General features: G+C 37.5%; 1 protein-coding gene across 1 annotated transcript in view; it reads right to left on the bottom strand.

The window, feature by feature from the left end:
- The window catches only part of COL5A2 (collagen type V alpha 2 chain), a 161,912-nt gene that overhangs the window by 123,923 nt on the left and 17,096 nt on the right, over positions 1–20,893 (bottom strand). The window contains exon 3 of the mRNA XM_042874511.1: positions 6,043–6,122. The gene's annotated coding sequence lies outside the window, so the exon portion shown is untranslated. The remainder of the gene's footprint in view (positions 1–6,042; positions 6,123–20,893) is intronic.

Genomic DNA, 20,893 nt, shown 5'->3' with positions numbered 1-20,893 from the left:
GAGATGAAGCAGTCTCCACTGTGTGGAGATCTGCTCAACTGGTACAACTCACGCAACAGTACTTGAAGGCAACCCAACAGCGGCTTACTCTTCCTTAAAAACAAAGGAAATAGCAGATCTAAATTCCATTGAGGAGCAACAGATAAGAGTAAGCCATCCCAAGCAAGATGCTCCTTGTGCTGACACTAAAAATGCAACTTCAAAAACTAAGTTTGAAATACAGCATTCTGTTCTCCCAGTCTTGCTGCAAGAAGCAACATCCCTGAGCACAGAAAGAAGCTGGCATCTACAACTGGCCACAGACAGCTCACAGACATTCTCACATCTCAGATTATACTCTAAATAGTCAACAAATCCCCTTAGCTGATGACACTGAGACACATAGTGCTTCTTCCCCAAAGGAAAGGAAAAAAAATAAAGCAACATATTTTGCACTTTTATGAATTTACAAAATAGAAAGTACTTTCTCACAGACCACAGCAATTATTTCCACATTGAGTTTCTTCTTCCAAAACAACTGATTCATAATTTCAATTTGGTACATAGTTATGTATTATCATTAAGGGATTTCTAGCTAATACTAAATCTCTTCTGTAAATAAAGTTCCCATAGAGCTGCATTTGCTCTACAGTTTGAATGCAAATATTCTCTAGACTACAAACACACTTGGTACTCACAAAACACAGAAAGAGTGGAGCACGTATGTATTTACATTCTATCCCACGTGTACAAATACACTGCATATAAACAGTGTAATCAGAAGTTATCTTCAGGATCTAGATTTACATTTTCTCCTCAGATCAGTCTCTGACTATACCACTTCTTTACCTCACTTTCTGCTCTGTGATATAGTGTTAGACCTCTTCACATCCAATATGGCAACTGCTATATGACTTCAGTTGCCAGAAGGTTTAGCCTGATGGAGTACTAAATAGTTTCCAAATCACAAAATCTTTATGGCATCATAAATGTTGTAGACTCCAATTGCTTCCAAACAGTTCTACTCTTATATTTCCACCACAAAAAAAATTTTTTTTTTTTTACATTCTTTACCTAAATTCTGCTTTCTATGCATGCCTCATAAGACAACAGCTGCCCAAACTACTGAAGAAAAATCCAGATTCCATAAGCTCAAATAACACACTAAGGAGCTCAGGATAGTTGCCCAGAGCAATCTCCAGCATCCTCCCAGGAGCTGTGCATCTCAATTTATGGTGGTAGCTTTTTGATTTTTCCTGCCTGTACAATGTGACTGTCAGTAAAGCACTTGCACAAACCTAACAAAACTGAACACTGCTATTACTGGCTGCTCAGAAGGACAAGCACAGACTACAGCAGAGGATGAAGCAGGCAGAAGCTGTGAGCATGTTTAGAATCACAGAATCACCACGGTTAGAAAAGACCTCTAAGATCATCTAGTCCAATCACACACCTGCAGACATTAGATCCTCATTAAACCATATCTAGTCATACCTCATTTGTTTTTCTCATTAGGTCCTTTTTTTACTGTTTTACTTCATTGTTTACAGTCCAAGACCAAATTCCCTAATGTTCTACAGAACAGTACTATAGATCTGCATAGGAACCCTGATGTTCCCCAATATGTTAGTAGAAACTCTGGCTACTGCTAGCAGAGCAGCAAAACACACAGCATTTCTCCACAGCAAAGACCAAAACCACTGTTGAGACCTGACAGAGGGGGGGAACAATATTCACAATATTCCTTCCTTATAGTTTCCAAAGCATAGTAAGTCTTTGTCTGGCATACCAGAAGCAATGCACCACACGTTCTTCCAGGCTGCACAAAAAAAAAAAAGCCACTTCATCTCTAGAGTCTACCTGTGAAAACACATGCTGGGGCAAAGTGCCAGGCATCAGAAAAGAGAAGACCACAACCCATATGGGTTGTCAATGCATTACATCAAAGGCACATAATTAATAGGTCAGCTCCAAGTTCAATTGCTAATACCTAGTGTACAAGCAGGAAACTAAAGGAAGCTACAAGTACTTTCTAAATTTTTTTCTTCTGATGGCTCTAAGTTTAGTGGTCTGCAATTTTCATACGTTGAGTTGATATGGCAAGCCTACAAGAGTAACCATATTGCTGACAAGAAAAGGAAGCTCCTTTTTGAGTTTACTTGGTTTGCCACAGTATTTCTCTCCTGTATTTCCACATTCCCAGTTTTGCTGTAGACAATCTTGGAATACTTATTTCTCACCCCAGAAATAAATTTTAAATCTCACTTTTCAAGGATGTTCAGTACATGGTTCAATCCACTGCGAAACTGGAACCCTAAGTACATGCAAAGTTATTGGTTCATTATTTTAACTTGGGAAGAGCAATTGTTCACCAAACTCATGGAAAGAAATAAGTTTTGTTTGCTACTGTGTTTACGAAACACCTGCCATGGGAGAACACTTCTATGATGTTATAAAACCATCTCAAACTGTTTTCAATGCAAACAGAAAGCTCACATTCAAAACAGCATGAGATGGTTTTGCAACATCATAGAGATTTGGAGATTTTACTTGTTTAAACTTATTTAAACTGTGTCAAACTTTAAATTGTGCAGGACAATGTCAGCATTTCAGAGTTCATATCTTTCTTAACAAGCTCTGTTGTACATGTAAAACTGTTCAGAGAACTACACTGATGAATATCTTTAACCACATTTTTTCCACATCTAATGCTCCTAGAAGCTGCAAACAAAGCTACTTTGCTCAGTCATCACACAAACACACATGGAACCATACAGCCCTTTCCCTGTACTCAGAAGTACTGTATGAAGGTTTCAAAGAACAGGAGTTCAGTGGTCATGTGCAGTTCCATCTGAATGGAAACCACAGAATACCTCACTATACACAGCTGTAAAAATCTCTTATAATACTCAGTGGAATTCGGAAATAGCATAGAAGTCATTCATTTAGAGAAAAAGAAAAGTTTTAGAGTAAACATAGAAATCAAGTTTGCTATGTATCACATTTCACAGGAATTTTCAATGAACTTTGTCAGAGTGGAAAAAATATCTTAATAGCCTAAGGAGAAATATCACAATATTAAGTTGCTCTTATTTTTCCCTATTTATTGTTTTGTTTTAAACTCAAATTTCTTCATTTTCCCAAGCCTCTTCCACTTTCCTTTCTGTTACACATCTTAGTAAAGAGTCCAAACTACATGATGAGAAAAACAGCTAAGAAAAAAAAAAAACCCACATCTTTGCACCATGGAAGAAGATGAACCCTATAGTCATTTCATTGCTATGCTTCAAATGTCTGTTAGCTAGAAATCAGATGGTGTGCTGGGGGAATAAAAGAATTCAAACTTAATTGCCTGAATCTATAAAGCATAAATTTTTCAATTTTCTGTTCTACATAGAATAATGACAAAACTCATACAGGTCCAACCCTGCAAACAGGCAGGAGGTGCAACCATTGAATTACTACTGCTGATGCTTCAGGTGAGACTCCTTCATTCTCACTAACTTTAAATTACTGTTTCTATGGGTGTCTTAAGAACCACACGCTAGAAACTAGATTCACTATAGCAGATGGGCTCAAGGGCAGTTACTATCATTATTATGTCACAGAGCCAAGAAGCCACAGGAGAATTTAGGATGTTAAGAAAGCAGAGACTTCAAAGGCTAAGGCAAACAATTTGTGCAGTTTTACTGCTTTTGGAATTAATAAAATACAACTTTAAATACTACTCATATAACAAGATGTGCCTTTATACCTTGCAAAATCTGTATAGATATCCAGACTATTGCCATACACACCTGCATGTAAAAGCAGGCATGTGGTTTCAAATAATTCCATTTAGATTAACTGTTCAAAAACTCATCAACTCATCAATAGTTGCAGTTCCAAAAATACTGACTACTAGTTATAGTCTACAGCTCTTACTGTTGATTTTCAACTGTTCTTTCAAAAGACTGTCACTGATTTACCAGCCTCAGAAGTATGGTGAAGTCACTTTTGAAATTAAAAATCACGCTACTTTGCTCACCACAAGAAAGCCTAGTCTGTTATGGCTCCAACAGAACCAAATAATGAAAATGAAACCTCAGTGCCAGTTACGCTTAGCACATATCCACAGACAACCCGCATAAAACCTCTCAGACACGAGAGGAATACAACAGCCACAGCCATGATTCAATTTCTCATACTTAGCATTCACTCACTCGTGTTTAAATTCATGAATTTTCAGTCCTCTCTAATTAAAAATAAAAATCACTTTATAAAGGATTTCCAAGATTATAGCTATCATTTCCCCTAAACTTAGATTACTACTTAAAAATATGCTTCAAAGTTTGACTAAGGTCAAACTTCTAAAATTGCCCATTTCCAATAATCTGTTGGTTCACAATAACAGTAGATGAGACCAGAACAGATATTTTCAACTAAAACATCTTGACTTGTTGGTAGCAACACCTTCGAAATTCCTCTAGACTTCTCAAATCTTCAGGATTTGCCTTTTTTTTGGTTGTTGTTGTTTTGTTTTTTAAACAAGTAATCCAATCCTTAGAAATGAGTGTAAAACATACCAAAACACATAGAATCTTGTAGAAATTGTCTTTGTGATTATTTCATTGGGATAAAATGATAAGTTAAGTGCTGTATTGCTAGGAATTACTTACCTACCAACCTATATGATTCCTGGAATGTAAGAGCAAATGATTTGAAAATGCAGATCCCTCATTCTGTCACAGACCCCATCAAGGGCAGTGTCCCAGAAATTCAGCAAATACACATGAGGGCTGCTGTAAAAGTAATGCCTACTATTGCATTATGGTGACCCACAACGTGAAAGGAGGATTTGATAGTATGTCAGCAGAGGTTGAACCATCTCACCAGTATTCCATTACATGTTGTTGTCATGTGGCAGATGGCAGCAGAAGGGCAGTGGAACAAAAAGGCATCTGGCATGCAAGTGCACATGAAGCAAAGTAAAGGAGCATCACTGAATTCCTCCTCACAAAATCACTTCTCAGAAACAAACAGAGATCAACTCCCCTACTTAGCATTTACATTTAAGAATGCAAGTCAGCATATACAAGAATTATTTTTTTTTGGACTCTCCATGACAGCTACTACTCACCATAGTGAATTTTCAGCCGATTCAACTGCATCCTACTTCAGGTTCCTCCTTCACATCAGAAAGCTCCAACAGAGCCTGGCAAACCACTTGTTCAAACACCACCTACTTCTACCAGGTCTGTGAATTAACCTGTTAATAACCTCAATAACTCACAGCTGTTACTGAAATTTCTGCCTACAAGCGAGCACCCAATTTTGGCCACTGCACAAAATAACCACAGAAATGTAACCATCCATAGACACAAAAAGTCTGGCTTTTGTTAACATTAGAAGGCAATGTATTATCATGTGTTACTTTATCTTTTTTAAAGTTTATTTTCTTAGTATTGCTAGTTATTTCTTAGAAGATACAATATGTAACCATAGCTTTGCTAAGAAATCAAACTTGCACCAGCTTTTTGGAATACGCTGTCAAGAAACTGCTCTCTCAGGTATTTTTGAAGAACAAATTTCAGCAGGGTGTAGATGTAGTATTCCAAGTGCCACTTTAAAACAAAACATGAAATTCAAGGCTGGTTCTGACAATAAAATGCATGCCTTTGGTTTTAGCAACCCTTAATGTTCAGATATTCAACTTCAGCCATCTTTGAGAACCATTCTTTATTAATTTATTAATGCTGTTTCACTCAGTCTCCCTTCTTTTCACCCAATCCATGGAAGTTAAAGATAGAAAAATGCAGCATGTACACTAAATATAGGAATGCATCGTGCCCTGGTGTAATCAGTGAAGCTATGAAAGTTTTTTTCAGAGTGTTAATTTTTAATTTTAATTGGAAAAGTCAAAGGAATCTTAAGTTCAGACAGGTTACCCTTCTCAGAAACTGAGTCTTAGGCATTCCAGAAGCTTGTACTATTGAGCATCAATAACAAACCTACAGCACTACAATGGGCTCCGAAATGTTTTAAGAATACATTAAGAATTACAAAATGTTTCCTGCTACTTACTACATGTAATCTTCAGAATAAAGTCTCTCAGATCCAGCCTTCATGACATAAACAGTCTGCAGTTGCAGATTTCATCAAATCTGTTAATAAAAAAATAAATAGAAATTCCAATTACAAAATTATATTAAATATATATACATTTTGTCTTCCTCTTGTAGGACTGGAAGCATGGAAATGCTTATACACAAAACAACTTTCAGAATTTGAATGTATAAATGACTATGAATTGTGTTCTCCAGTCAGAAGATGCGTTGTTTACATTTCACAAAAGAAACCAATCATTGGGATAGCAAAACCTTCAGCATAGCAGATGGAAGTTACATTTCACAAGAAATGCCGTAATATTTAGTACCTAGTTCTGTCTGACAGGATTTTGCCAGCAATATGGCAGTCCAATCCAGTATCTAAAGCTAAACTACAGACAAAAGGAACTAGAGGTGCCATCCTAGAAAGGAAGACAAAGCCACTGCTTGGTCTCCTTCCAAGTGAGGAGAGAGGACTTGACAAATCTTCTGGGGGAAGTAAAGCTGTGTCCAAATCCTCAGCTACAGTTGGACAGCCCATACAGACCTAGACAGGTTTTATAAGAGCCCAGGTAGCTGACACAGCCCAAATGACTACATGCTGCCCAACTGCATTCAAAAAGTAAAGAAAAAAAAAAAAAAGACATTTTGCATATTATAAACTCTTAAAATTTACTAAATAAAAAAACCCCACATTCAACACAGGTCACACTTCATACTCTGGCACACATACAGGCGAGTGATAGCCAGAAAGATTTCCCCGCTGTTTGCTAGCTACTCTGAGTGCTAAGTTGCCAAACAAAGTCACAGTAAGGAAAATGAAGTTAACAGCCACACAAAGAACCTAGCAAGAAACACAGATTTAGTAAACTTAATTTATTCTAAACAGAATTCCATGTGCTTACATCTGGACTACTGAAAAAAGAATCCTGTTCTGCAACCACAGTGAATCGAAATTGTTAAGAAAGCCAGGATTGGCCAAAACTTATGAGTCACTACTGAGCAATCCAAAGGGATACAGAGGTCCTCCACTCACTGGAACGTGGGCTGAAACTGTTGCTGATTTATTCTCTAAGAATCCCAATAAGAGGCACTCTCAGGGGAGCAGAGGACAAGAGACATTGCCATGATTGCAGCTACAAGAATGACTACAGTAAGAAATTCTGGCAAATGTTACTGGCTGGAACAGTATATCAGAAACCTTTGAGAACATTCTAACGTTTGAGTATTCCTTCAAAATACTCAAACCTTTGAGAATACTAGTGTTGATAAAAAAGCAAAACATAATTCCAGTGGAATAACTGATATGAATTTGTGAGCATTACATCTATTTATTATTTAATCGTACATTCTTTGCAATGAAAATGTTTTCTGGATTTATGTAGGGGACTCAAGTTACAACTGAGATTTTCAAATGGAGCATTTGGTGTACCTCTAAGACTCTAGATCACTTATTACAATTATACAATAAGCTAAAACAAAATTAAATGAAAACACAAAAGCTTGGCAAGCCACTTTTTTCTCTCCCATAATCTAAAATGAAAACTTTTGATTTGTGTGACAGGGGTATATTCTCTTCAGCAGCATTCCTGGAAGTCACCACATTAAGGTTTGAGTGAGTCATGCAGAATTTGTGGTCTTTGAGTCCTTGCAAGATGACTGTGTGCAGTCCAGACACTTACAGTGGGAAATATCACCCTGTGATCTCCTCTATCTAGATGCATAGCACACAACTGCAAATCAAAGAAAATGAGACTTAACAGGTTAGGACAAGAAGAAATCACAAGCAGAAATTGAAAATCATTGATTTAAAGTTATGCAGTTGTAAATGAGGAGTTGGGTAAGGCAACAGAAATGAGACAAACTTATAGCTAAAAAAGGAGATTGCACTTTGGGTGCTACAAGCTGATGATGTACATAGGTCCAGATCAAAAATTAAGATCATGAACAGAGCTGCCTTTTGTCAGCTGTGATTTCATCACACTCCTGCTAGTCACAAATTCACCATCACACACATTGGTATCATGCTCAAAACTCAGCAACAAATGGGTAAGTTACCTATTTTATTACTCCTAAGCAGAACCAAGAACCACAAATGGCTTTCACTTATTTCTTCAAAAGCCCTTCTGATCTGACTCCAGTTCCATCTCATCAGTAAATTTCCTCACATGCCTTTCTGATCACTGCTTGTTTGATGAAAGTTCTCACACAGACATAAGCAAAAAAAAAAAAAAAGAAGGGTAAATTACAGCAAGACTTTCTGACATCCAACAACTAAGAATTGACATTTACCCACTAAAGAAGTTGTGGCATTTTGCAGCCCAAACCTTTTCCCTTTCTACAGTAACATATATCATGACCTTTTTAACATTTTTAACAGCACGTGCATTTCACGTTAACGTTCAAATTAATTACAAAACTGTATAAAATTACTGCACCAGATGCTGATGAAGAGGAGCCCCTGAGATATCATAGACTGGAAGTCACAGTTGATCTAGGAAGCCAAGCTGGAAAACATGACGAGCGCTGTGGGTAACGTTCAAATATCTGTCTTTCTTCCAGAAGGAAGCAAAAAAATCCACACCCTGGAATATTTTACAGCTACATACATTGATGCATATTCTGAAAATGTGAACTGTTACCATTTTCTGTCTGCTTTTTAAGTAACCTCACTTTGAGTGCAGACATGGCTCTTCATTTTTGTCTAGAAAGGATGACTAATATGATCCCAGTTGGAAACGTGCAGCTTCAAGTATGTTATTCTGTGTTTTGCATCAACTGTCCACAGTGAAATGGGAATTATTAATCATTGCAGCAGTCTGCCGCACACAAATAGATTCATTTAACAGATGTAAGATTTAAAAAGCATTCTCTATTCACGGTGAAAAAATTGGAGTAAATGCAGTGAAAGAAAAATAAAAAATTGGCACAGACTATTTTAAATGGAAATGTGAGGAAGTGCCCTAAGCACAGCCTCCACATTCCTGTCTTTTTTCCTGGGAAGACACCACACTGGGCAGCCTTGGGCAAAGAGAAAGAATCCTGTCTGCTCACCAAGGAAGAATGAGGAGCATGGAACTCATTAGCCATCACCTTCAGAACGACAATTCCTTGATTACTCCTCACACAGAATGAAAAAAACTGATAAAATCATACACAACAACACAATAACTATGAAGGAGCCTTTTTTTTTTTTTGTTCGATTTCCAATGATGATGAGAATCATGATTTGAGATGAGTTGTTCACTAGCATGAAAGTATAAAGGATTTTTTTATATATATTGTTGAGAACCTGGTGCAAAATGCACAGAAATAACTGGACAGTTCCAGGACAAACAGGATTTGGATAAGTATTGTTGAGCTATAGGATGATAATATCTTTGTACTGCTCATTTTTCCTGGAAGAAGTACATGAAAACACCACAAAAATTAGAGATCTTTTCATATTTCAAAACCAAAATACTTGCAGAAACACCATCTCTTTAAATGATTAAAGTACTACGTAATCTCTCAAAGCATTATTCAAATGCCATTCCCATAGCATCAGTTGGTCTTACTACCACCAAGCAGAAAAATAGTGTAAATGGAATCTTTCATATGTAGGCTTACTACACAGCTAGAAATACTCTAGCAGGTTGTAATTTTTTTAAGGATAATAATACACTGTAATATTTTTTGTGGTGCTTTTTGGCTTCAGCATATCTCAAAAATAGGCCAGTATTCCCTTCTTAACCAAGTTATTACAGCTGTAACATATTTTATGATACTGCTGTCAGAATAAGCTTACATGGCAGATGACTGTTCTTTCTTTTATAGAAGGATTTAGAAGTACCAGTGAAGGATTATGACTTCACAGCTTCATGGTAAGAACAGGAAGTAGGAGTGAGCGCCAGCCACAGATGAGAGACTACAAATGGCAGACAAAACAAGGGAATAAGCAGAGAGAATAAGACACAATTTAAAGTCAGAGCTAATCCACTGGCCAAAGATTGAGTATTTGGAGGTACATTACGGTTGAGAGGAGTTACAATCATGGCAAGTCTTTTTTAATTATTTTGTTATGATTTAGGTTATGATGGGCTTTGAGGAAGGCAGAGAGCTCAGTACAAATAGTACAGATGAGATTTTATCAAAAATTCTAAATATAAGGCTTAAAGCTTCTTGCAATTTTTAGTTGTTAATAAAACTTGGCTGAAACGACGTGCACTTTAATGGAACTGAACTACAAGTCAACAGAAAAATTAATAGGAGATAAATTGCTTTCTAGTTTAAAGCAATAGAAATAGCAGTAGATGACAACAGGTTCTCTAGGACAATCTCAGAAATGGGAGGTGGAGTCATAGACCCCCCGGACATGTTCAAGAAACATTTAGATGTTGTACTGAGGGACGTGGTTTAGTGAGAACTATTGGTGACAGGTAGACAGGTAAACAGGAGCTCAGAGGTCTTTTCCAACCTTGGCGATTCCACAATTCTATGAACAAACACTGTAAAGATGTTTGCAAGATCATACTGCTATTTCCAGTCTTGGAGAACTCACGTGGAATATTCTAATTACTGACAAATAGCAATGCTTACACTTATTTTTAGAACAGTTAAGGCATTATTTACTTCAATTCTTCAGAAAAAATGAAAAATAGTATAAGACTTCTGCATATGAAATTTATCATTACATTGCACAGTAGGGTTCCCAATTTCTCCATATGGGCAAGTCTAACTCATGCATTTCAAGTATCATTTTCAAAAGTTTTACATAACTAAAATTCAGCACATGAATTTAAGTGGGTTTTACAGTCAGCCTCATTCAAATGAATATTCTCTACTCCATAAAAGTCACCAGCAAACTTAAATACTGAGATGATGCAGTTTATTCCTTCATTTAAGATAAAGACATAACGCCATATCAAAAATAACTGGAAGGAATTATGGGCTGGACTCACTACTCTTTATACGCACATGCCATTTTTACCAGAACTGCTCTGTTCCTATCATTTTTTTTTAACCAAATCTTCAATAATTATGTTAAGTAATTGACATGGCAGTATTGATGTCATCACTTCATTGACACAGAAATAGTTCATGATAGTTTTTACAGAATATAGTTTTCAAAAGGACAACACATCTTTTAATCCTGGATTGCATATTCCAGCCTAGAAACTTATCTGAAAAAGCATATGACACAAACTGTCTTCACTGATTAGAAATAAATTAAATTAGTTCAGTGAAAAGGAGAATAAATGGGATTCATTTGGAAGGAAATACCCCAGAAGCAATCTCTATAATCAATAAAACGCTCACAAAACCAGCTGTTAGATTAAAAAGAAAAAAAAAACCAACAAATCTGTGCTGCCATTGATTTTAGTCTGTAAAATGTGTATAACTACAATCATGGTATGATATTAACTTGTTTATTCCTTTCTCGGTTTTGTGGAATTTATCTTTTATCTGCTTCCTCTCACTACAAAAAAAAAAAAATGGGAAATCAGGATGTTTGACTAAAAATAGCTCCAGTTAGCTGGAATTGCCTCTTGTACAGAACAAATATAGAAGAGCTAACAGAAATCACATTTAAACTTGAAAATCCAAGTCTATAGCCAATCACACCCTCCTTCCAGAGGACATGAATATCAAATAAAACCTGCTGACACTTCTCCACTAAGTGCCACTGTTTCCATTCCTTCACATCCCTGAGCCATGAGCATTTGCTCTGTGCTCATATCTGGCAGGTGAGTATGGAGCTTAAACTAGGAGAAAAATTTTCATAACATTTTGCATCATAGTTCACATCATCAGGATTACACTTCCATTAATAAATACAAACACCAAAACATATAAGGCAGGGCATATGGACCTTTATTTTACTGTTCATCACAGTTGTCCAAGGTAGCATGCAAAGAAGCAGAGGAATTACTGAAATACATCTCTAGCTAAGATTGCTTTTTTTTCTATTACAATTCTAACCTAGGAGAATAACAGGAAGTTTCAGGTTCCCTTCTGTATCCTCTTAAAATTTAGTCTCTTTTGACTCTGCAGTCCAGAAATATTTTCATACCTTCATACTTGGTCTTAATGTTTTCCAGTAATTTATTCTAATATAAACATCAGCTTAGCATTCTTTTCAATTAAAGCAATGTTCCAATCCTTTCTCTCGGAATTTTGTCTTTCCAAAGGCTTTTTTTTTTAGTCATGCTAAGCTAAACTTACTGCTTTCTTTTTCTTCACAGTGTTCCTTCCCTAAGGACCTAATCCATTTATTCATATGAATACATTCACACAAGGAATTAATAGCATTTCAGTTTAATAGAAGACAGATAATAAGGTGGGGAAGGGAAGGCAAGAGAAAGGCTTAGAATTGTATGTAATATACTATCAGAATTCTACTTTTTTAAACCTGCTTCTCACCCCTCTCAAAATACATTTACCTACTGATCAGCTGCCATTTATGAAGACTGATGAAAGCTTAAGGTGTGCTGGGATTTTCTTATCCTTACAGCATTACCCTCTCAGTAGATTTGGGATAAAGGCTAAACACTAAATGATTTTAAGTTTAAACCATGAAGTTGGCACATGCTTAGAGATGAGCACTGGTAAAACAAAAATACAGAGAGCACTTAAAGACGCTATGAAGTGCTTTCTGTATTGGTGCTACTATTGGAACTGAGTACTGGAATACATACATACAAAAGTGTTTTCCCTAACGCAAAGAACAAATGAACATAAAATTACAGCGACTAAAATTAATTACCTCTGTGCCACAACCAGTCATGGAAAAAGCTATGCCGTAGTTACTCCTTACTCACAGCCTGGCTCCTGTGGGATGCTAATTGTCTTCTGCCAGTGAAAACAAAATTGCCAGGTGTGAACAACTGACTGGGATATTTTGACAGGGTCCTATCTCCTAGCACTGCTAACAGCACCACTGATTATTTACTTTTCCTCTTCACAGTTAATATAAAGGAATCACCTGTAAAGTATTCAGATATTACTACAGGAAGATTCTGCTGTTCACACTGTGGCACATGCATGCAGGCATTTCATTTTCAATTGACAAACAGAGGCCCTGAAAAATGCAATACTGATAAAGTAAATAAGGCTGTTTTATAAAAGCACATTATATACATAATAAATCTAAATCAGCCACTCCCATTTACAAAAGCAGCTATAATGTATAGTTCTAGAAAGAAATAGGAAAGGATTAAAAGAAGAGTATTAAGAAGTGTCTGGATGGGGAAAGAAAAAAAAAACAATTAAACAAATGGTCTATTGAACATAAGCAACTTCACCAGACATGCTGAATTGCCTCCAAGTCAGAAATAACCACGAAGTTTTGCTTGATACGAAATAGTGAAGAGAGTACTGTGGAAATAGGCTGAAAGAGGGTGATATATAGAGACAGGAATGGGTTGGTTGGTTTGCTTCTCAATGAAAGAACTAGAAGTAAATCATCAATGAGGACACTCAAAACATGTTAAAGGAGATAAATGCAGCAGACTGTTAAGCTAGTACCAGCACAACACCATCACCGGGATTCACATCCCAGTGGCCATTAAAAGTAAAGTAACGGCCCACATAAACTTCCATGAACCAGAGCAACATTTCCCTGGCAAAGGTTTGCTAGAAGCTCCATCAGTCCTTTTTCAGAAGCCAAAGAATTCTCTACAGTCCTTCCAGAAGTAAAACCATCTCATTCAGAAAACAGTTTCTGTCACTGGCCTCAGGAGATCGATTCTTCCTTCATCTATTCACCACACATGCACTTGTATTGTTTTCCATTTCATTATATCAGGATTATTAACATACAGAAACAACTATTTACTTCCTTAACAGTATATGAACTATTGTCTGTTTTTGTCATTTCAGTCAAAATTTGCCTATGAAAAATTAGCAAAGCAAAACAGCAAAAATCCCAGTGGATTTTCATAGGCTGCACTTCTGGTATAGTTCCAGGAGCTGCAGGTAAGACTCACCTAGAGCTGGCGATATCACAACAGTTTCCTTTAACTGCAGATGTGCAGTTCTACTGAAATAGCTGTGCTTTCGTTGATACAAATTACCAAATCACTGCTTAAACAAAGTTACTATCAAAATGAACCATCCTTTTAAAGCAACATTAATCAACCTAATTATCACAACGCTTCAAAAACAAATCAGGATAGATTCCTGTGAGTCAAACACACATATCAGTAAGAAAAGTTACACTTACCTGTACTATTCCATTGAAAGCAATAACAAAAGATCACAGAATTGTTTAAGATATTTGTAGTCCTATTGGAATAACAAGAGTACTGACATTGAAAACACGAATTTAAGAGACTGGGTTTTAGCACACAGCTTCTTGTAACTACCTATCTACAAGTGTAAAAGACACAAAGACATGGCACAGAGTTCTACACAAATCCTGAGTGACTGCAACAGACTCTACAAGCAATCAGGCCAGAAAGCACATAGGCAACATCAAGGTGTGCCAGTGGCAATCTGGCATCTCAGCCGTACTTCGTACAGAGAAGCCTTGGTCTTGTATCCTCTCAACTCAGTACAAGTTCATAATGAGAAAATTTCAGAGTACTGAGCAGCAACACCTAAGCAGAGATCAGCAAAACAAATTATAACCAACTGAGAAGGCCTGACATTATGTAAATTGAAATTACTGTGTTTACTAGGGATAATAAATCAACTTAATGATTTCCAATCTAGTAGGTTTTTTTTAATTCATTCAAAAAGGCTGAACTGTTTTGTTTACATGCAGACAGATAAAAACATTGAAGTTTTAGGAAAAGTGCCTACTGTTACATTTTGTTCTACCAGATCTGAAGAATTCAAGTATTATTGAATAAGCTGTCTTTTCCATAGCAAAATGTTTTTTAACCTTTGTTTTATTTACATGATAATGACCAAATTTCTACCCCAACATTTGAGTACGAGGAGTCTACTGGAAGGCTATCTGCTGAAACCAGACAACTAATGAGTAATATTGAGCACCTTTGAAAAGTACTCAAAGCAAGAAGCTTAGTCCGCTAGTAGAGCCAATTTAAAATGTTCCAAATGCCTATTTTGAACAAGCATTTCTATTAAAGGTTATTACAGGCATGTGGGAACACACTGAAAATATTCTGTGTAGTGCTAGTTTTACACAAGCAATAATTATACATATTAGACTGAAATGAAGTTATGACATTATTAATATAGCTTCCTCAAGCAGTTGAGCTAAATAAATCCAAAGATTGGTAGGAAAATATTAGAATACAATTTTATTTTGGTACTGGAATTAAAACTGAATCATGAGGATTATCATATCTAGGGGAGCACAGAAAATGTCAAGCAAAGGAGAGGATATCATTTTTAATCCCAATTTGGTTCACAAATCGCGGTCACCCCATGTCAGCAGCACTTCCCTCCTATAGCTCAGCTCCAGGCGATGTCAGCTGCCCAGCAGCACGTTACGCCCACTCGGAGGCGCTAGCCCAACCTTAGACAAAGAGGAGATGCTGATAGCACGAACCGACACTGACCCCTGGTGCCAACCGAGCCATTTGCACTGGGGCGTGGGTCCAACGTTACAGCCCGCTGATGGGTTCTAACGCTTACCTGACCGTGAGATGCAGCACTGCTTCACCAGGAAGTAAAAACCATTAGACAGTGAGCGCCCATACCACCAGCAGTTCTCCTGCAGGATACTTTTTCCAAAATGATGGTACTGGCTGTCATACTCTAAAGCAATTTGAACTGCAGCTAAAAATCAAGAGATCGCTACGTTTGTGAGAAAAGCATTAGGACAGTCTTTGCCAGGATGCACAGAGCTTACACATCAGATAGGCGCAGCAGTGGTCCATGCTCAGATCACCAGGGTTCAGGCTGTGGCTGCCACGAGCTCACCCTGCTGCAGCCACTACAATCCATAGCTTGTGCTCTGAGGAATCACCACACTAGGAACTTTGGCTACTTCTCCAAGGCCCTAAGCAGCAGGGCATTTCGACCATGCTACAGGTTTTCCTAAGTACAGGTAATGCCTGCTCTGTTACAGGAAACAGCCCACTATCAGTAATATCAAAGACAGGCTGAAAAACATATATACTCCCCACAGTAATTCGATGACTTATCCAATGCTGTGAATAAGCAATTACAGAGTACAATGACTGTCTTCCTTAGTAACAAGCAAGGGTTTATATTGCACTTGGTTCCACTACTAGCTGCTATCCCAGAAGTTTGGGACAGATGCACAAACCTGCCACAGTTCCATGCCAGCCTCACTCTTCTCTCATGTAACCAGCCAATGGAGAACTGTTTCCAAAGCATAGCTGTTCTGTGCATTATCTTTGCAGCATGTTCTCATTCCCATAAGACTCTCTGCAGCCAGACTGTTGTAATAATATTTTTTGCAAGAACAGACTTGGAAAATAAAGGCTTTTATTACTGCATCTTTGTGCCAGTGCAGAAAGAATCCTAACTAACCAGATGTTTCTTATTTCTTTTTCTAAGCTGCATTTTGGCTTTCAGTATTTCTAAAACTTGTGGCTTTCAAACGAAAAGGTTTGTGTTACCCTTAAGAAATGCAAAGATATTAAAACAAATACGTTATTGGGACCTCTAGAACTACACTGGCCCTCCCCACAGAGCAGACATTTTGGGTAACTCCTGTAACCCTACCTGCTTCAAGTGCCAGAGAAACAGCAAGAAGCTCTGGAAGTCTCATGAACGGAAAAGCATTCATTGTGAGAGAAACTGAGATGGAGTTTTGTTCAAACAGTGAAACCCAAGAACTATGCAGGGCCCTAACTTTTGCAGAGGAAAACACAGGAAACTATTAAGGATCCTGAGTGTGTTTAGGGAAGGGGAGCACAACACCATAAACCTTGAAAACCAGGCGTGCTTTGTCATATCAGTGCAAAGTGATATAGATTAGCTTTGATTTCAACTTAACTGAGATGGTAAAATCTATTTAGTACCATAGTTGCTTCAGAAGGCATGGATGTTTTTGATTTCCCTGTTTGCAAAAGATGCCAATACACTTCAGTTCTCTCATCTCTAACTTCTGCTATAAGAAAAAGTAAGTATAGAAGGTACATTAGTTTGCAGCAGCTCATCTGTCTACTTGTCAAATTGTGTGTGGCTTTAAGAGAATACTACTTGAATTATGGGTGGTCTTAAGCCCTATGTTGGAAGTCTATGCAGCCTCTCTGGAATAGCTAACTCAAAGGATGTGGAAAAATAAAGTGAAATTCTTATACCTTGTTTAACAGACAAGAGAATGAATTCATTGCAGTAGAGAAATTATACTAATCAGCAGCAAACTGATGGGCAGCAAGCAATACCAAATGAAAAACTCACCATATCTTTTGCAAAAGCTTACTGTGCAGTTAAAAAAAAAAAAATCCATCACAGTGCAGTATGCAAATACCTAACTCAACCTATCCTCTTTGGTTTGTTTTCCTCTGGATTTTTTACTGTCAGACCAGCAGTTTTCTAAGCAGGGTAGGTCATTTGTTTGCTTACTTAATGACTTGTTCAACCAACAAGCAGACATAGTTGGCTCTCCAGGCATTTGTCTCACTACAAAGTGTTCCCAAAGCATTGTCAGTGCCAAAGAAACTCATCTTTCTGAATTATTCCTTCACTTGCACGCTGCTTGTTGACTTTTACATCTTTAAACATAATAAATATAAATATGTTCAGAAATATATGCATGTGGTCAGGTTCCCTGTGATACAATATTCAAGCATAGTGAAAGAGAGCCTCAACATGGGACATGGCAGTGAAAAATACAACACTGAGCCACAGATTTGCATTCATTTTTCTATTCCTGAAATCCCACATTTTTCTACCAGTACACGTGAAAACTCAGGACAATTAGTTCTAGATTTGTGCAGTCCCCTGAAATGAAGTATTGTGTGGTCTTCTGTTCTTAAGGCTAGATCCTACACATAAGAATACTACACTTAGGAGAAAACAAATGTAGGGTTTTTTCCAGTTATTTACTAGGACAGGATTGATGGTTGGGATAAGTGTACCTTCTGTGCCAACCAGAGACCAAACTAATGCTGAACTGTCCTCAGACTTCAACTGAGTTCACTAGGAAAAGAGAGGGACAGCCTCCAGCACAACAGCAAAAAGCTCAGTGAATGCAGAGTTGACCCTGTGTGTAGTGTTAGCGTACATCTGCATCTGAAGAATTTTCATTCAGGAAAGCTGTCCTCCCTTGCTTCCTCTTGATGTCCTCCTGGGTTACTGAAGAACGTTACCAAACACTCAGCAACTGTAATAAGCAGTTGCTTACTGTTTCCTTCCTGAATGTACTGTGACACACAAGCTTGGCTCCTTACCAAAGGTACCTGCACAGAGCTTCTATTACCTTCCCTGTCACACACACACAGCTCAGGGAAGATCAAGCATCCCATGGTGACAGATGCTGTTCTGCCTTGCACCCTCATCAGTAGCCACCACAAAGGTAACTGGCATGAAGGTGAGCCAAAGAGACTAAGATTTTAAACAATGCAGGGCAGAAGCATAATGCAAGACCAAAACTGCTCCATTTGTTCATACTCAGCAGCACAAAGGTCTTCAAGAGTTAAGGTTTAATATACATACATAACTTTTACTCACCAGAACTTTTCACAGGGGCTACGGAAGAAACATGAATATTGTTGCTCCTACTGCCTCTGCAGTGCAATTGCCAGTTTCTAAATACTATTAAATGAAATATGCAAATGGTGTTTGAAATTAAATTATAGGAATCATAGTAAGCATCCCAAGAACAATTTCAGTTTACTGCATCTCTTGAAATTTCACTAATTTTGGTTAAATGTGAACTTGTTATCAGCAATAGAATTGATGGGCTTCAGTGCCGTTTACTAGGACATGATCTTAGCTCTAAATACAATACTTCAGTAATATCCATTCCAAGAAAACATCAGAAAACATACACTTTTTTTCCCCTCAGCAGTCCTACTTAAATTTCTATATGAGTTTTAAAAAACATAGCTCTATCAGTCCATACAATTGCTAGCCAGCTAATTCCAGCAAGTACTTCAAGTACTTAATCTGCATTTCTAGCCTTTTCATGGTTTGCAAAGACCAAACATCAGACTGGGTAGGGCACCCGGTAATCAGGCCTAAAATGCTTTGTGACACCACACGGATTATAAGTAGCTGTAAATAACAGCCCAACTCAAACCCCAAGGAGGAGCAGCTCCCAGTCACACTGCTCTAGAAGTTACTATAAGCAAAGAAATGGTTCCAGTGCCTCTACCATTTATAACACTTACCTTGCCCAATCTCATTTTTAAGTCAGACTTCCAAAGTTTGTTTCCAGTGCTCTGCTGGTCCCTGACAGCCACTAAGCAGCAGCTATGTTCTCTTTGGCTACTTATACAAAACAGATCATAAAAACACAGGGAGCTTTCCCTCCAAAACCTTTTATCAACAGACCGTGCATTCCCTTACGCATGCCAGTTCAACTGTAATTTCCATGGCAAGAGCATGAAACCTAGAAGAGATTACCAGAGGAAACCAAGAGTCTGCCACCCTTGAAACCTTTGCGCTCCTAAGTCAGAGGCATAGCATTTTCTCCAACACTTTTTTTTAAGCACCCTTATACACGCAGAAAGAAAAAACACCCCACTCTATAAAAGATTTGCTTTTTAACACCTCAACAATGAAAAAATACATATGCATACATGTATGTACTTGTATACATACAAAAAAATCTTACAGTTGCTTCAATTAGTTTGGGTGGCTGTTTGAATATAATGGCTGTGGAGTCTCCCCTTGTTACTTTCAAACAAAACAGGTGGGCTGATTGTAGCAATATATGCCACCACATTGCTGGTAGCAACAGTAAAACCGTCTGCTGTGCAACAGTCTTGAATATTAAGCTCAATGGTGGGGATGAAAGTCTGGAGTGTATCTGCCTGGAAAGGTTTATTACATCCACATGAACACAGTCACATGCAGAGAATAGCTGGAGTTGTTCTAGGTTTGATTCTAAAACTACCAGAACATCTCTCTCCTTATCCCTTCACATCTGCCCTTTCGGACAAGAAACAAATCTCCAGTGTAAGTAAAGAATACTGATTTAAATAACACTGGATTTTTTGCCACAACCATTCATGCATTCCTCCTGCTTTACGCTGACATTTGAATAGCAGCCTGAAAAAAAGTCTGAGATTTGTTTGTTATAGGCTGCCTAAAAAAAAAAAAAACCTGAAAAACAATGGATTTTTTTCCTTATATAAACCATGTGTGTCCTCTGTAATCCACCATAGACAGGAATTGTTCTTGTTCCATAAGATTAAGCAGCCACTACTATTAAGGAATTGTATGCATATTTTTCTAAGGAAGATTAAAATAACATGAATTCAAGCCAACTTTCCTTTAAAACCACCTTCAAGAGTAGCTCATAATTTATAGAGAAGCACAAAGCTACCTGGCACAGACGTTTACATACAACAGCCATTAAGGACAACACAGCAACTGACTCTTCCAAGACAATACTCAATTTCCAAGCACACAGAGAAACAATTCCATTTTCCACATAAATTATCAAGCCATTGGTGACTTCTGTTTCAATTTAGAGTTCAGAAACAATTAAATACACTTTTCTAGTACCTGCAAAAACACTGCAATTAGTGTAAACTTAGGGTCAGAAGAGAATATTGAAAGACAGATGAAAAACATTTCCTCTAGTCAAAATACGATTTATGAGATACATATTTGAGGTCCTTCATTCAAGTCCTGTGAAGAGTCTGAAGGAGTTTAAACTGAAAACATGTCAGTCGATCTGCAGACCCATGTGGTTACTAACAATTAAATGACCTAAGACTGTTACTATATCT

This window comes from Lagopus leucura, unplaced genomic scaffold (assembly GCF_019238085.1).
Source record: "Lagopus leucura isolate 7727_CA_CO unplaced genomic scaffold, USGS_WTPT01 Super-Scaffold_100012, whole genome shotgun sequence".
NCBI lineage: Eukaryota > Metazoa > Chordata > Aves > Galliformes > Phasianidae > Lagopus > Lagopus leucura.
The sequence above is the reverse complement of the archived record's forward strand: the minus strand, read 5'-3'. Positions and strand labels throughout refer to the sequence as shown.